At 45.5% G+C, this 16,215-nt stretch overlaps 3 pseudogenes; all 3 read left to right on the top strand.

Moving 5' to 3' along the window:
* The first annotated feature begins 9,930 nt into the window (after window positions 1-9,930).
* LOC122929909 lies at window positions 9,931-10,073 on the top strand (annotated as a pseudogene).
* Window positions 10,074-12,862: 2,789 nt separating this feature from the next.
* LOC122929923 lies at window positions 12,863-12,955 on the top strand (annotated as a pseudogene).
* Window positions 12,956-14,151: 1,196 nt separating this feature from the next.
* On the top strand, window positions 14,152-14,263 carry LOC122929761 (annotated as a pseudogene).
* The last annotated feature ends 1,952 nt before the right edge of the window (window positions 14,264-16,215 follow it).

Below are 16,215 nucleotides of genomic sequence, written 5' to 3'. Positions count from 1 at the left end.
TTTCAAATGGTGGTTGCACGTGTTACTCAGTGAAAGTAAGAAACCTGGGAATGTGAGATCACCCACAATAACGTGCAGCCAGCCAATCCCCCGTTAGCCATCCCCCTGTGATGTCATAGCCCTATAAAAACCTTATCCCGCGCAGTCTCCGCCATTTCACTGTGAACTGAACATAGGGAGAGACATAGATAGGGAGAGTACAGGAAGAGTGCAGAGAGATCGTAGGGAGAGTTTATTGAGACTCTGGGGAGAGCGTAGGGAGACAGCAGAGTGACTGCAGGTTGTGTGTAATCGCTGCATGCATCTTGTTCAACCGTTGCGATATTCATAGTTAACCCGTTAATTTACTGATAGACTTACTGTGCCTCAGGGCACCTTTACACGAGGTACGTAAAGACAATGACACCATGGGTGTGCTTAAGAACGCCACCTTGTGTAAAAGCAACTTTCTTTGGTACAAATGATGGAATATGTGACCGAAATGACAATTTTGTGAATGATAATCAACAAGTCTAATGAGTCACCGCTGAAACATTCACTACACCAATAAACGACTGGTTTGTCGCTCAGTCATGCCAATCATCTACTTGTGTAAAGGTACCTTAACTTTTAAGACTTCATACTGAGATTGGGCCACTAAGTGGGATGAATTTGATTAGGCAGTGCAAAAATTAGGGGCACTCCATATTTGGGAATAGAGATAGCAAGTGATGGCTGGATAATATTTATTCTATACGTATTATAAAAAGCCAATGCATCAGACAATAGAACCATACATACAATAAAACTTATAACCAATGAATAGGGGCCTTCAAAATTCGCCAGAAAATAGTGAATGTTCATAGATATATCACATTCTAGTATTCGCAAATATTTGGCTGTTCCTACAATAATTCCCTATATGAATAATCGCAGGAAATGTTCGTTCCTATCTCCGGCCTGTGTCAGGCTCCAAATAATTTGCAAACAAGATCTTGCTGTATCAGATATTATCGTACTGCACACTGTCCGAATGTAGTCCTCCGTTATATTCGGATGATCCGATATATTAGTAATCGTGAAGGAGATCTCTCACCAGCTCGATGTTATAAAACGAAGATTCAGCCGATCTTACCCTACGCGGCATCCCACATGGTATGGAGTTTCGTCTCACGTGACTCCTCGGCTTGGCAGCTGTGAGACCTTAGATCCTTCTCAACGATTCCACCTCTAGTTCGAGACAATGGTAATAGTCCATATGCGAACGTCCACCGAACTGTAATCTTTTCCTATAGGTGGCTCCTGGTTTGTTGGGGAACGGCTCACTGTCCCCACTGTCCCCACTGTCCCCACTGTCCCAGCTGACCTGGTAGGAGCTGGTAAGAGATCTCCTTCACGATTACTAATATATCGGATCATCCAAATATACCGGAGGACTAAATTCGGACAGTGTGCAGTACGATAATATCTGATACAGCAAGATCTTGTTTGCAAATTATTTGGAGCCTGACACAGGCCGGAGATAGGAACGAACATTTCCTGCGATTATTCATATAGGGAATTATTGTAGGAACAGCCAATTATTCGCGAATACTAATATGTGATATATCTATGAACATTCACTATTTTCTGGCAAATTTTGAAGGCCCCTATTCATTGGTTATAAGTTTTATTGTATGTATGGTTCCATTGTCTGATGCATTGGCTTTTTATAATACGTATGGAATAAATATTATCCAGCCATCACTTGCTATCTCTATTCCCAAATACGGAGTGCCCCTCATTTTTGCACTGCTTTTTCTCATCTGTTCGTACGGTCTAGGTGGACCGAGAGGTGAGCACCCTGATCCATTCCGTTGATAGGTTGAGTCGCTGTCTTGCATTTTCCTCCATGATTAGGCAGTGGCTTGGGCATACCTGATTTATCGCGATTCATGACAAATTCGTTCAGAACAAATCAAATTTTTGGTTGAAGTCTGGTGAATTGGCCAAATCGAGTTTTATAAATCTTCACTCATCTCTAATGTTGATGACAGCAACACTCTACTGATCGAGGATGCAGCCTGGCTGCCACAAAAAATACAAGGACAAAGAGGACAGACTTGTTCTGACTCTAAATGATGGTCATTTCTATTTTCTCAGTGGATCTAGTGATGCGGCCACATGTGCTGCAATAGAGCCCTGGGTACCTATATTTGTGATTAAACACCCATGGCTTATTTTCTTCTTGCAGATCTTGCACATGGCAGTAGTTTTTTGTTTTGGCCTTGCGGAGAATACCTGCCATACAGGAGATAATAGCATAGAGCTAGAGGTAGCCGAGCTTGGCCTAGCTCTGGCACATTTTGATCCTGCCCACACAGTATCAGCGGCATCAGAAGTTCCTAAGATGACCACAATAGAAGAAGATCTGTCCTTGTCAGTTCTTGTGGAGGTATAGGCAGTACATTGCCACCGCTCTTTATTGCCGTTGTGGTCACTACTCTCCTCCTCAGCAGCCAGATCTAACAATTAAGACCTTTCCAATAAAAAAATCATCCTCATAGTCCTTAGTAGTGTTGAGTGCGAATATTCGAAAAGCAAATTTTTATCGCGAATATCGGCACTTCGAGAAATCGTGAATGTTTAGAATATAGTGCTACATATTCGTAATGATGAATATTATTTTGTTTTTTGAACACAGTACTCATCAGGTGATTATCCCTCCTGGATCGCGGGAAAGGCAGCCTAACATGATGTCAGCCATTTGTGCCAGAGTACCAACAGGCAAGACTTCGCTGTCGTCATCAGAAGGACCACTCTCAATCTCCTCATCCTCTTCCTCCTCTTCTGCCCACCCACGTTGAACAGATAGAATTAAACTTCCATGGGTACTACCCTCTGTATTGGAGGCAGCCGTCTCCTGCTCCTCTTCATCGTCCAATTCGAGCTGAGAAAACAAACTGAGAGTGTTCTGGCTATCACCCTGTAAAATGTCTTCCGCCATTTCCGCATCTTCCACATGCAAAGCGTCGTCTTTAATTGTGAACAGCAAGCATTTGAGTAGACACAGTAGTGGGATGGTTACTCTGATAATAGCGTTATCGCAGCTCACCATCTGTGTTGATTCCTCAAAGTTTCTTAAAACCTCACAGAGGTCAGACATCCATGCCCACTCCTCGCTTGTGAATAGCAGAAGCTGACTGGAAAGGCGACGGCCATGTTGCAGCTAGTATTCCATTACTGCCCTCTGCTGCTCACAAAGCCTGACCAACATGTGGAATGTTGAGTTCCAGCGCGTGCTCACGTTGCACAACAGCCGGTGAGCTGGCAATTTCAAGCACTGCTGCAGCGTTGACAGACCGGCTAAAGCTGTCGGTGACTTGTGGAAATGTGCACACACACGGCGCACCTTCAACAGTAGCTCAGGCAAATTGAAGTAGGTTTTGAGAAACCACAAGGGTAAACATGTGGGCTAGTCATGGGATGTGTCTAAGCTTGCAGAGCTCAAAATCCGCCACCAAGTTACGGCCATTATCAGACACAACCATGCCTGGTTCTAGGTTGAGTAGCGAGAGCCACAGCTCAGTCTGGTCTCTTATCCCCTGCCACAGCTCTGTGGCGGTGTGCTATTTGTCCTCTAAGCATACCATCTTCATCTTGGCCTGTTGCCGCTTCCCCACTGCAGGGCTACACTGCTTCCAGCTACCAACTGATGACTGAATGGTGCTGCAAGCGGAAAATTCGGGGGTGAAAGTGGAGGAGGAGGAGAAGTGGGGGTTCGAGCCACTAACGTAGGTGCTGGCGGAAACCCTGATCGACGTTGGGCCCGCAATCCTTGGCGTCGGTAGCATCTGTGCTATCCCATGGTACGACTCGCTCCCGGCCTCCACAATGTTCATCCAGTTTGCCGTCAGGCAAATGTAGCGTCCCTGGTTGAATGCACTTGTCCATGTGTCTGTGGTTAAGTGGATCTTCCTAGTAACTGCGTTGGTCAGAGCACACCTTGAAAAATAGTGGAGGCTGTGGACAGCGTAACGAGGGGCGGCTGCCAACATCAGGCTGCAGAAGGCCTCAGTGTCCACAAGCCTAAATGGCAACATTTCCAGGGCCAGTAATTTGGAAATCTGCGCACCTAGTGCTATGGCCTGTGGGAGGGTGGCTGGGTATTTGCACTTGCGTTCAAATGCCTGGGGTAAGGACATTTGTACGCTGCGCTGGGACACGGAAGTGGATGTGGTCACTAATGGTGCTTGCTAAGGTCCCGGTGCAGGGCGGGAGGCATCCGGGCCTGCGTCTTGGACAGGGCATTGGCCAGCACGTAACATAAGGGAACAGGAGGCAGTGGTGTGACCCGAAGACCCAGATTGTGGACCCATGCGTTCGTCCCACTTATTACGGTTCTTAGATGCCATGTGGCAGATCATGCTGGTGGTGGTGAGGTTGCTAGTGTTCACGCCCCGGCTCATTTTCGTATGGCACGGGTTGCAAACTACTATTCGTTTGCTGTCCGCACTTTTCTCAGAACAGCGCCAAACTGCGGAACATCTACCCCTTGGCAAGAGAGATTTCCGCAAGGGGTTGCTCCGTGGAACAGTTGCGGGCCTGTGTGGTGTGGCCCACCTTATCTCTTTTGCCACCCCACTGTCTCTTCCAGCCTGTTGCGGTGCTTGCAGATCCCTCCCCCTCTTGACAGGGTACTGGTTATTTCCACTCGACCCCCTTTTACCTCAGGCTGGCCACCGCTCACCATCCCGCCTCCACTCCCACTCCGACTTTCTCCCTTTTAAATAAAACACCGACACCTGGATGGAATAAATTGGCCACAGCAGCCTTTTATTAAACAAAACATACATATAAAATTAACCCCACATTAACCAAACCCAGGGGGAGGTCCTTGAAGCCCGGAAACCTTGGAAACCATGCCGGGGTGGCCGACCTTACCTCCAGCCGTTGCACCTTAGCTCAGAAGCACCACGGTTGACACACCCCAACAATCCCGCCACAGCCGCCAAGCAACTATGGGAGTCCAGCCCCCACCGTGGGGCCCTCCCATCCTCATCCTCTGATACACCCACCGACTCCAAGGACCTCCCACCGCCACCCGAAGCCGCCGCGACAATAGCCTCCCCTCTTACCCTTCCCCTTCCTCTTTACTTTTCTTTTTCCTCTATTATAACAGAACCATCATGCGCAAACCCACACGCAACTGACCACCATTACCCAAGGGCCCCCAGCCCCTCTCCCCCCTCCCCCCAAATACAGGGGTGGGTTGGCGGGGGTCAGTACACTTTAAAATGGCCCCCTTCTCCTTCCTAGCAACCCCTTTTAACCCCTTTGTCCCCACCCCCACTAACTCAAATCAACCAATCCCTAACTATCACCAGGGAGGGGTCTCCTTAAACCACCCCCTGTCATGCTCGCCTCCCTCTACGCTGCGCCCTCAGTCCGGCTCCTTCTGTACTGCTGTCCTCGCTCGGCTTTCCACCTTTCCAGGTTGGGTCAGTGACCTCATCGGCCACCACCTCCTCTTCCACTTTCACACTAAGATCATCCTCCTGATTTGTTGGCCTAACCACAACCGCAGTGATTGACAACTGTGTCTCATCCTCTTCATCAACCTCTTGAGACAACCTCTTGTCCCATCATCATCCACCTCATTAAACACTAATTGCCGTTCCCTACCATCATGCTCTTGTGACTGTGGATGTTCAAGACGTTAGGAATCAGGGCACAAGATCTCATGTCCCTCTTCGAGCATGCTTGGCGAGAGGGCCAAATCAAGTAATGAAGATGAAAAGAGGTCCTCGGAATATCCAAGTGTGGGATCACTTGTTTGGCCAGACTGTACATGGTGGGAGGAAGGAGGATCAGGGTGAGGATTGAGTTGACCAGACTCCTGGCTACTGAGACTGGACTTGGTGGAAGAGAGGGTGGTCCTTAACCGACTGGAAGCACTATCTGCTGCAATCTAACCGACCACCTGGTCGCACTGGCTGACTTCAAGAGTGGTGTCCTGCGCCGCCCTGCAAACTGGGACATGAAGCTAGGTATCTTGGATGATTGTTTTTTTTGTGCTCTGGCAGCAGGCACTGTTTCTCCGCGCCCAGGGCTACGTCCTTTGCGTGCACCATCAGCATCACGGCCACTTCCCCGTCCCTTACGGCTCGCCTTCTTCATTTCAAATGTGATATATGCTTAAAAGTCTGTCACACGTACAGTAGCGTAGGATTTAGAAGTGTATGTGCAAAAATTTTTACAAAGGTATTTGTGATGAGGAAACGTTATACAGGACAGGTACCACAGGTAATGTAACAGTTTGCAGTGAGTGTCTACGGAAAAAGTATACTGGATGTTGCTTATATTCTAGGGATGCGCACACTTTAAACAGGAGATGTGGCGCATATAATTTTACTGTCTGCAGGGGAAACCATCTACGGAAAAAGTGTACTGGATGTCACTGATATTTTACGGATGCGCACCCTTTAAACAGGAGATGTGGCGCAGATAATTTAACTGTCCACAGCAGACACCGTCTACTGAAAAACTGCACTTGATGTCACTGATATTTTACGGATGCGCACACTTTAAACAGGAGATGTGGCGCTGATAATTTAACTGTCTGCAGGGGAAACTATCTATGCAAAAAGTGCACTGGATGTCACTGATATTTTAGGGATGCGCACACTTTACACAGGAAATGTGGAGTGAATTATTTAACTGTCCGCAGCCGCCTATTACACGGTATTTTGCACAGGATGCGCTACAAATATATATTGCTGCTGTCACACACAATAGTGCTTACAAGGACTTTTGGGTCTCTGAAAAGTTTTTGTATAAAAATCTTCCTATTACACTCCCTACACTGTCTGTCCCTTCGTATGCTCAACTCTCCCTGACTTCGAATACGCGTCATTGGGTGCTATTTAGGATGCCAGTAGCCAACACGGCTGTAGTTAACTTCACGTTTATTGGCTGCTGAGCAGCCATGAAAACGTGCAGTGAGGAGACTCGAGCATTGCGCTCAAGCATATGCTGTACTCTGCCAAGTACCGCCATGTTCCAAGCATAGCAATGCTCAAGCCGATCTGGTATTTGGCCGAACATGCTCGCTCAACACTAATAATTGTCTTTCCTCCATTTCCTTCTTGTTTGAGTATATTTTTCAGTATTTTTGCACTTTTTGGTATTTTTGTAGATTTTATTATTGTTTTTTTATATGTCAGTTGTTACCACTTACGCCCCCTGTGCTGCAAGGTGCAGCCACAGAGACTTGGGTGCAAAACATGGCAAATGATGTTCAAGAAGTCAACACTTTTGTTGTTCAAAATGCAGATCGGTTTAAGAAACAAAAAATAATAATATTTTGATAAAAAAATCAGATTTGAGTTCAAGGTTAGAGATTTGATGATGGTGAGGGACTTTGGAAAAAGGGGACATTCATTCACCCTTTTATGGAAGGGACCCTTCAACTTTGTAGACAAAGTGAGTCCATCTGTTTACTTAATTAAAATGACCAGCTCTGAGGGTAAATTAGTCCTGAAATGGTACCATATAATTCAGTATATCATTGTAAAGCTTAATTTTGCCCAGAGAAGACAAGCTCCCCCTTCCTGTGAAAGTTACAGCAGAGTAACCTGAAGTTTTTTGGGGATTTCGGATTCCGAACTTGACCTGAACTTAACCCCAAACAATGAACCCCATTGAAGTCAATGGGGACCTGAACTTTGGGGATGAAAAATGGCTGTAAAAATGGAATAGAAAGGGCTAGAGGGCTGCAAAAGGATCCAACATGTGGGTAGGAGCAGTACAAATGCCCTGCAAACAAATATGGATAGGGAAATGACTTAAAATAACAAAAAATACACAAAAATAAATAAATAACATCGAAATTGAGGAAGCTGTGGATATTGTGCTGTAGGTGGAAGAGGCAGAGGAGAAGGACGAAGAAGACAAAACTCTTTCTGTTTTGTTTATTTAAATGTGTCTATCAATTCTGTGTGTGACCTTTAGCCATTTTTTGGGTGCGGCCGGCATATTTCTCTGCTCTGCCAATATAAGACATCATTTTGAGCCAGGAAGTGGAGGTCCGAGTGAAGGTGGAAAGGGACGTGGAGGTGTATCCGTCAATTCTGTGTCAGATGGCTAAGGGCTCTTTCACACCTGCATTCTTGTCTTCCGGCATAGAGTTCCGTCGTCGGGGCTCTATGCCGGAAGAATCCTGATCAGTTTTATCCTAATGCATTCTGAATGGAGTGAAATCCGTTCAGGATGCATCAGGATGTCTTCAGTTCCGGACCGGAAAGTTTTTGGGCCGGAGAAAATACCGCAGCATGCTGCGCCGAAAATCCTGAAGACTTGCCGCAAGGCCGGATCCGGAATTAATGCCCATTTAAAGGCATTGATCCGGATCCGGCCTTAAGCTAAACGTCGTTTCGGCGCATTGCCGGATCCGACGTTAAGCTTTTTCTGAATGGTTACCATGGCTGCCGGGACGCTAAAGTCCTGGCAGCCATGGTAAAGTGTAGTGGGGAGCGGGGGAGCAGTATACTTACCGTCCATGCGGCTCCCGGGGCGCTCCAGAGTGACGTCAGAGCGCCCCATGCCCTGACGTCACTCTGGAGCGCTGACGTCACTCTGGAGCGCCCCGGGAGCCACACGGACGTAAGTATGCCGCTCCCCCACTCCCCGCTCCTACTATGGCAACCAGGACTTTAATAGCGTCCTGGCTGCCATAGTAACACTGAAAGCATTTTGAAGACGGATCCGTCTTCAAATGCTTTCAGTACACTTGCGTTTTTCTGGATCCGGCGTGTAATTCCGGCAAGTGGAGTACACGCCGGATCCGGACAACGCAAGTGTGAAAGAGGCCTAAGGGCCACGGTGTCACAGTTTGGTGCTTGTATGTCCTGGGTAAAAACTGCAGCTGCTATGCAAAGTTCATCAAGTGCAATGGAAGAAATTTTGAAAGAGCTGGTGGAATCCAATGCACAACAACAACAGGCCATGGAGGAGCAGCGGAGATTACAGGCACAGGGTAAAAAGAGACATAAAGAAGTTTTACGTGTCCAACAACAGACCATGGCACAGCAACAACAGGCTATGGCACAGCAGCAGCAGGCTCAGATGAAGGCCCAGACGTGGCTTTGATGAGGACATGTGTCCCAGGTGTAGCTTTGAGAAGGGACCCCGGAGAGGTTTGGAGGATGAACGTGGCCCTAGAAGGGACTTTGAGGATGATCGTGGTCCTAGAAGAGGCTACTTACAATTCCTGAAGTCAGCCTGTGTCTCCCTCTTGTGGAGCTTCTGAACTGGATTTGGGGAAATAAAGTTGCACAGCAGTTTCTATGCATCAGCAACTGGGCCTCCTCTCTGGACAATAGACAGAACACTGCTCATGCCACAATGAGCTAGTCAGCAGCTGGTCACAGGATGACATCAGAACTGGTCCTGACAGAACACTGATCAATGGGGCTTGACATCATAGTCAACAATGCTTTTTTTAATCTTCTTCTTTTTCTCCTTATTCCTTCTCCTCCCTCCTCTCTTTTTGCCCCCATTTGATGTTATGTACATGTCACGCATGCCTTTTATAAGCTCTATCTTCGTCCTTTACGAATGAGTGATGATGGGGAGGGGGTAGAGAGGCTGTCCCAGTTGGGCTGGGACAGAGTGCGTGCTTTGGTAACAGGACCTATGTTTGAGGAAAAGACATGGCAAACAGTGGGCATGCACCAGGCGGTGGTGTTATGCAGATTGGGAACCTGAAGAGGAGCATTTTGATGAGGGCAGAGCGGCGGACGAATCAACTCCCTGTTTTGTGAGAGTGACATACCTCCTGGAATGGGCTGGAGCCTGGAGGCTGTCACCTTGAGAAGTGTTCTGCTTCGGCGAACAGTGGCCTCTGTGGCGAACCCTTTTCAGGTTATCAGTTTTTGGCCTTTGTAACTAAGATCACCTGTAGTATCTGTTATCGCTTCTCGGCCTTTTGGCTAAGATCAAGTGTAGTATCGAGAGGTGCTGCCTTGGTCTTGGCCGGAGGTGCCCCGGGTACCCGGACCCTCGGCCTCTGGCGGAAGCCGCAGTTCATAGCTGCGGTGGAAGCCAGTGCTGCTATTGGGGGGACGGCTTAGTCCCGGGGCAACGAGAGGCGATCACCCCCTCTGCCACTGCACATAGCTGCAGTGGGCAGTTTACAGACTGGATTTAAAAGATCGAGTATTGGAGACCCGGAAAGAGGACTGGTTTTGATTTGGACCACTGCACATAGCTGCAGTGGATTGGCTTGGAAGCAAGGTTTTTTGTTTAGTGAGCCAGAAGAAAGGAGTTTGCGAAAATGGAGTTTGGAAGAAAGAAGAACTGTCTGCGTTTTGTCTGCAAGCAAGATTCAGTGAAGGATTGGAATGAACTTTATGTCTGCGATTTATTGAAGGTACTTGGTGGGATTGAAAGAAAGGATATTTTTTGTATGCAAGGAAATGTCAAGAGAAGATCGTTTGATGTGACTTTGGTGTCTGAAAGGAAGTGTATGGACTTTTTATGGAATGGAAAGAAGTGTCTAGATCATATCCGGATTTAGAAGTGTTTGTGTCGTGTATTGGAGAAGCAAGAAAGTTGGTGGTTAGTATGGAAGATCCTTATGTGAAGATGTATGAGATTCAGAAATTTTTGGTGAGCTTTGGACTAATCGTTAGTTTCGAGAAAGCGTTTTTGAATACAGTAGGAATTTGGAACGGGAAGAGAAGGTTTTGGATTTGGACAAAGGAAGAAAAGGATGTGTTTGTGGCTGGGAAAATAAGTATTAATGGACGGATTGGTTATTGTTATTGGGAAAATGGGAAAAAGGCTGAAAAGAGAGAGGAAGAAGGAAAGAGTATGGATGAAGAAGATAAGAGTATGGAGAAGAGATATTGGGAAAAGTCGGTTGTGTCTATTGGTGGAATTTGGAAAGAAGAAGAAAAGGAGTTTGTTAAGCGTGAGAAAGTGCCTATAAAAGTAAGACAAGCTGTGGAAGGAATTGAAAGTCAAGATGGAAATGAAGGGAAAAAAGAAGAATTGGTTAAGACTGGTAAAGCTGAGAAAATGTTTGTGAAAGGAAAGCAAGTTGTGAAGAAAGAAGAAAGTAAAAAAATTTTTTTTTTTGAATCTGTGTGGGGTGTGAAGAGAGAAGAAGGTGAAGAAGGAGGAAGATTGGAATCCTGTTGGAGTGGTGTGGACTTTGAAAATGTCCAGAAAGAAGAGCTAGTAGATGAGAAAAAGAAAAAGACAAAAATGAAATAAAGAGAAAGTTTTAGGTTATGATGTAAAGAAATAAGATGGTTTATGTTTAAGTTTTCTATGTTTTGTCTGTTTTGATGTTTTGTGTGTTTAAAAAAAACAAAAATATTTTTTTTAAAAAAAATTATGAGAAATATAAATAAAAAGTAAAAAAATGTTTGATACGGATGATGAAGCGCCAAGCATATAGTGTTATAACACAATATGTGGCGTCTTCTGACGCTATCAACTAACTAAAATCTGTTATCGCTTCTCGGCCTTTTGGCTAAGATCAAGTGTAGGGATACACAGGGTCTTGGCCGGAGGTGCCTGGGGTACCCGACTGCTCGGCCTTGAGAGTGGACCCTGGTTGATAGCCAGGGTCTTAACTCTTGCTGCTATAGGGCAGGAGGCTTAGTCCCCAGGCAACGAGAGGCGATCACCCCTTCTGTCACTGCACATAGCTGCAGGGGGCAGTCTGCAGGAATTGCAGAAAAAGATTTGGATTTAAGTTCCTGTGAAAAGATTGGAATATGGATTTCGCTGGGAAAAGGAATTGTCTGTGGTTTATCTGCAAAGGAGACCCTGCAACGTACTGGAATGAAGAGTACATATTGGATTTACTGGAACAATATGGAGGCATCAGAAAAGAAGAAGTATTTTGTATGCAGCAAGACAGTAAGAAAAGAACTTTTGATGTGACTTTGTTATCTGAGCAGAAATGTTTAGAATTCTTTATGCTATGGAATGAAGCGCTTGTTTTCACAAAATAAATAGAAGTGCTGGTTTCTGGTATTTGTAAGGCAAGAAAACTTGTAATTGCGATGGATGATCCTTTTATGGAAGTCAAGGAAGTTAAGAAGTTCCTGTAAAGTTATGGACTGATTGTGAGATTTGAAAAGAATTTCTTGAATGTTGTGGGTATATGGAACGGCAAGAGGAGGTTTTTTGTTTGGCAGAAGGATGGAGGAGACGTTTTTTCTTCTGGAAAAGTAAATGGAAATGGAAAAAAAGGTTATTGTTATTGGGAGTCTGAGAGAAAGGTAGAGCAAGTGAGAATAAAAGAAGAATGTTTAGAAGAAACTGAGAAAAGGGAAGATCAAGTGAGATGTTGGTGAAGAGGAAAAGTTTAAGCAAACTAAGTATGAAGGTGACCTGCATAAGAAAAGCTTTGAGGCTGTTTTGGAAATGTTAAAAGAGGAAGAAATTAATGATTTGATGATAAGTGGCAAAGAAAGGAGTGAAAAGGTTTCAGTCTGTGATGAGAAAGATTTTGTGAAAGAAAAGCGGTTTGTGAAGAAAGAAGTTGTGAAGAGAGAAGAAAGTTTGAAATCCTTGTGGGGTGATGTTACTGTATCAACGGATTTTGTTTGGGACATAAGGAAAAATGTTCAGAAAGAAGAGTTGGTGAATGGGAAAAAGACCAAAATGAAGAATTAAAGAGAAAGTTTATGTTAAGATGTAAAGAAATAAGTTTGGTTTATGTTCATGTTTGTTTGTTAAATAATATATATATTTTTTTTAAACGATGATAAATATAAATAAAAAGTAAACAATTGTTGGTACGGATGATGAAGCGTTAACATACGGTGATTAACACAATATGTGGCGTCTTCAGACGCTATCAACACAAAAAAAAAAATCTGCTATAGCTTCTCGCCCTTTTGGCTAAGATCAAGTGTAGTATCTGTTCTTATCAGTCCAGTCGAGTCTGGCTCCTGGACTGTAAACTCCACCCATGCAGGGCATACCCGAGGGTTGCAGTATGGAATGGAGGAGAGCAGTGAACCACACAGCATCCCTAGCATGTATGGCTTGGGTTTCAAGGTACCCTTGCTAGGTGACGAAGGGCTCTGCTGGATTGAAGCCAGGGGGCTCAAAATGAACTCAAAGACTCTGTGCCCAGGAACAGCCTGCAACACACTTCGGTGCTGTACGGACTATTTCCTGGGATTCATACTGTTAAGGCCATCCAGAAGGCCTGGCCCCTTATGAACTGTTTTAAGGACTCTATATAGCTTGCCAGTAGCTGGCTTATTCTCAGGAGGGAGAGTAGGTCTGTCCTGGACTGCCGCAGGCTTATCCACAGCCTGCTGCGGGATTACAACATCTTGGACATCGACGAAGAAGAGGACTAAACCCCTCTTCTTCCATCTCTTCCTCCCTGTCGTGTCTGTAATTTCCCCTCCCTACCCCCTCCTTCCCATCCCCCACCCTTCATCACTTTCTAACAGCTATGTTAAATGGTATCTGCCTTGTGCCCTGCGCTGCATCGCAGTACTAAGTATGTATGTTTGACGATTTGATTACAATAAAGGTATATTAAATGAAAAAATAATAATCTGTTTGTCTCAGTTTAATATATCCTATGTCCCCTATCTGGGGACAATATATAATTGACTTTAGAAACAGGAAGAGTGAAACAAGCTTGCTCTGTCCACTTCACGCACTGACCTACTCTACTGAGGATCGCCATTGTGTGCGACTGTGTTCTCCGGACTCTGAGGCTGCAAATGGCTCTGCGGGCAAGGCCATGTTTCTCCTGCACTTCTGGGGGGGTCTAGGCTGGGACAAGTGGGACATCTCCATCCCTTACAACTGGCAGGCTCCGAACATCAACTGGAGGGCCTCAAGCCCGACTTATGGAAATCATAGAAAATCCACAAGATAAACAAAAGGAAGGACTTGGTGGAGTCAGTTCCAGATCTCCAGATGATACCGCAGAGATGGTATGGACTCATGTTTTTTCAGACAGGTTAAGCAATGGGCACAAGGACTTGTCATGGTTGGCCGGGGTCTTACTTCCGGATTCAGCTGGGGGTTGCCTTTTGGTCTGGGTCCCCTGCAGGTGTTTTCTAGACCAGAGGGACTGGGAAAGGTTTATGGGGGCCCATCTGTTAAGGATAGGGCCTGCAATAGACTCCAACCTTTTCAGGTATCGGTTCTCGGTCTTGTAGCTAAAATCACCTGTAGTGTCTGTTCATCTCAGTTTAATATCTCATACATCCCCTACCTAGGGACCATATAGTAAAATAATTTTCCTCCTACAACAGTGACGGATACAAAAGGGGTGTTTTTAATTTTCAAAAATGTCCTTAGTGTCAAAGACACACTCCACAGTCGAATTTCCTCTCCTGCTATTCCACAGATCGATTGAAAAGTGCTGTTCTTAATTGGAAAAAAAATATATTTATTATATATTATTTTTATTTTTGATTACTGTAGGCCCCAAAACATTGGGAAATAGAAAAGAGAATGTACAAAGTGAGCTGGAGTATAACTATGACGAGTGCGGGGCCACTATATACTGTATATAAACATAAAAAAATATATTTTTATTTTTTATTTTTTCCTTTGTTTTTTGGTTTCTATAGGCTCCAAAACATTGGAAAATGGAAAAGAGAACCCACAAAGTGAGCTGGAATATAACAATGGCTAGGTATACTTCTCTACTCTGGCCAAGGTACGGACAAGTCCTGTGGGATCCATGCCTGGTTCATTTTAATGAACGTGAGATTGTCCACATTGGCTGTGGACAGGCTGCCGTGATAAACACACGTTCAGATAATACACTGGCTGCAGGGCAGGCCAGCACCTCCAAGGTGTAAAGGGCAAGCTCAGGCCATGTGCCCAATTTGGAGACTCAGAAGTTAAATAGGGCCGACCCATCAGTCAGTACATGCAGCCGTGTGCACACGTACTGTTCCACCATGTTGCTGAAACTCTGCCTCCAGCTAAGACGGTCCATATCAGCTGGTGGTGCTGGATGTTGTGGCATGATGACAAAGCATTTCCACATTTCGGCCATGCTAAGAGGTGTTGGCGGTGTCCCAGCTGTGTTGGCGACTTCTTCGTCCTACTATGCCTTCGCCTTGTGCTTCTACTAAACCCCGGCTGTCAGGTGGTAATGCTATCAGCAGCACATCTACCAGCTTGCACTTGTACTCGAGCATCTTCCGATCATGCTCCAGTGATGGAAGTAAGGACGACACGTTGTCCTTGTAGTCACGTGGAAAAAACATAAGTAGAACAAACAGGGAGGTTATCCAGAGGCTTCGCAGGATAAGATAATTTAAATAAATTTTATATTAATGACCCACTCACTTCACTGGGGGGTCACCAGTAGGATAAACTCAAGACAGCTGGGGCAAGTCACCCCCCCCCCCCCTTCCCGGCCAGGATCGCTTGTAGAATGGTTGAGGTTGGTGTCAACGCACTGGATGTGCAGCTCAGATGTAATTCAGCACACGGATCCAAAAATACGTCAACAATCCTCTTTATTTATATATATATATATACGGCTCAACGCGTTTCAGGGGTCACAAAGCCCCCTCTGATCCCAGCCGGGGGGGGGGGGGGGGTAACTTGCCCCAGGTGTCTTGAGTTTATCCTGGTGGCTACAACCCAGTGAAGTTAGTGGATCATTAAGATCAAATTTATTTTAAAAAATTATCTTAGTTCACTTATTGATTCAATGTTATGTTCTATCCAGCATTTTATCTATTTATTTAATGCACCTTACTCTACCTCACTCTCTTATCTACTAATTAACCCCACACGCTATCCCCTTGTGTCTGTGGGTGATATTATCCTATAGTATACTTGCATTCATATTTAACCTGTTATTTATGAGACTGGTGCTCATTCCCCCACGTTTTTAATGTCAACGGTGTGATACTTGGGGTGGATACCTTCCCCCTTGCCATCCACCTTGTTGCTGATCCTTTGTCACGTTGTCCTTGGAGCGGGGATCCTGCAGGGTGACCAGCCAGTAATCAGCATTGGTTAGGATGCACAGGCACTGCAGCATGTAGTCTCTAATGTGTACCAGGCTTCCCAGAGGAAACAACAAGCTATCCTCGGTGCGAGGTGTATCGTCTGTTTTCATTGTATCCACCCATCCATGCTCCAGTGATGCCCATGGACTGATTTGGGTGCCACCCTGCTGTGAACATGGATCCTCGGATCCTCCTCCTCATCCTCCAAAACTGTGCCCTCGCT

This window comes from Bufo gargarizans, chromosome 2 (genome assembly GCF_014858855.1).
Source record: "Bufo gargarizans isolate SCDJY-AF-19 chromosome 2, ASM1485885v1, whole genome shotgun sequence".
Taxonomy (NCBI): domain Eukaryota; kingdom Metazoa; phylum Chordata; class Amphibia; order Anura; family Bufonidae; genus Bufo; species Bufo gargarizans.
Note: the sequence above shows the minus strand (reverse complement) of the source record. Positions and strands in the feature narration are given on the sequence as shown.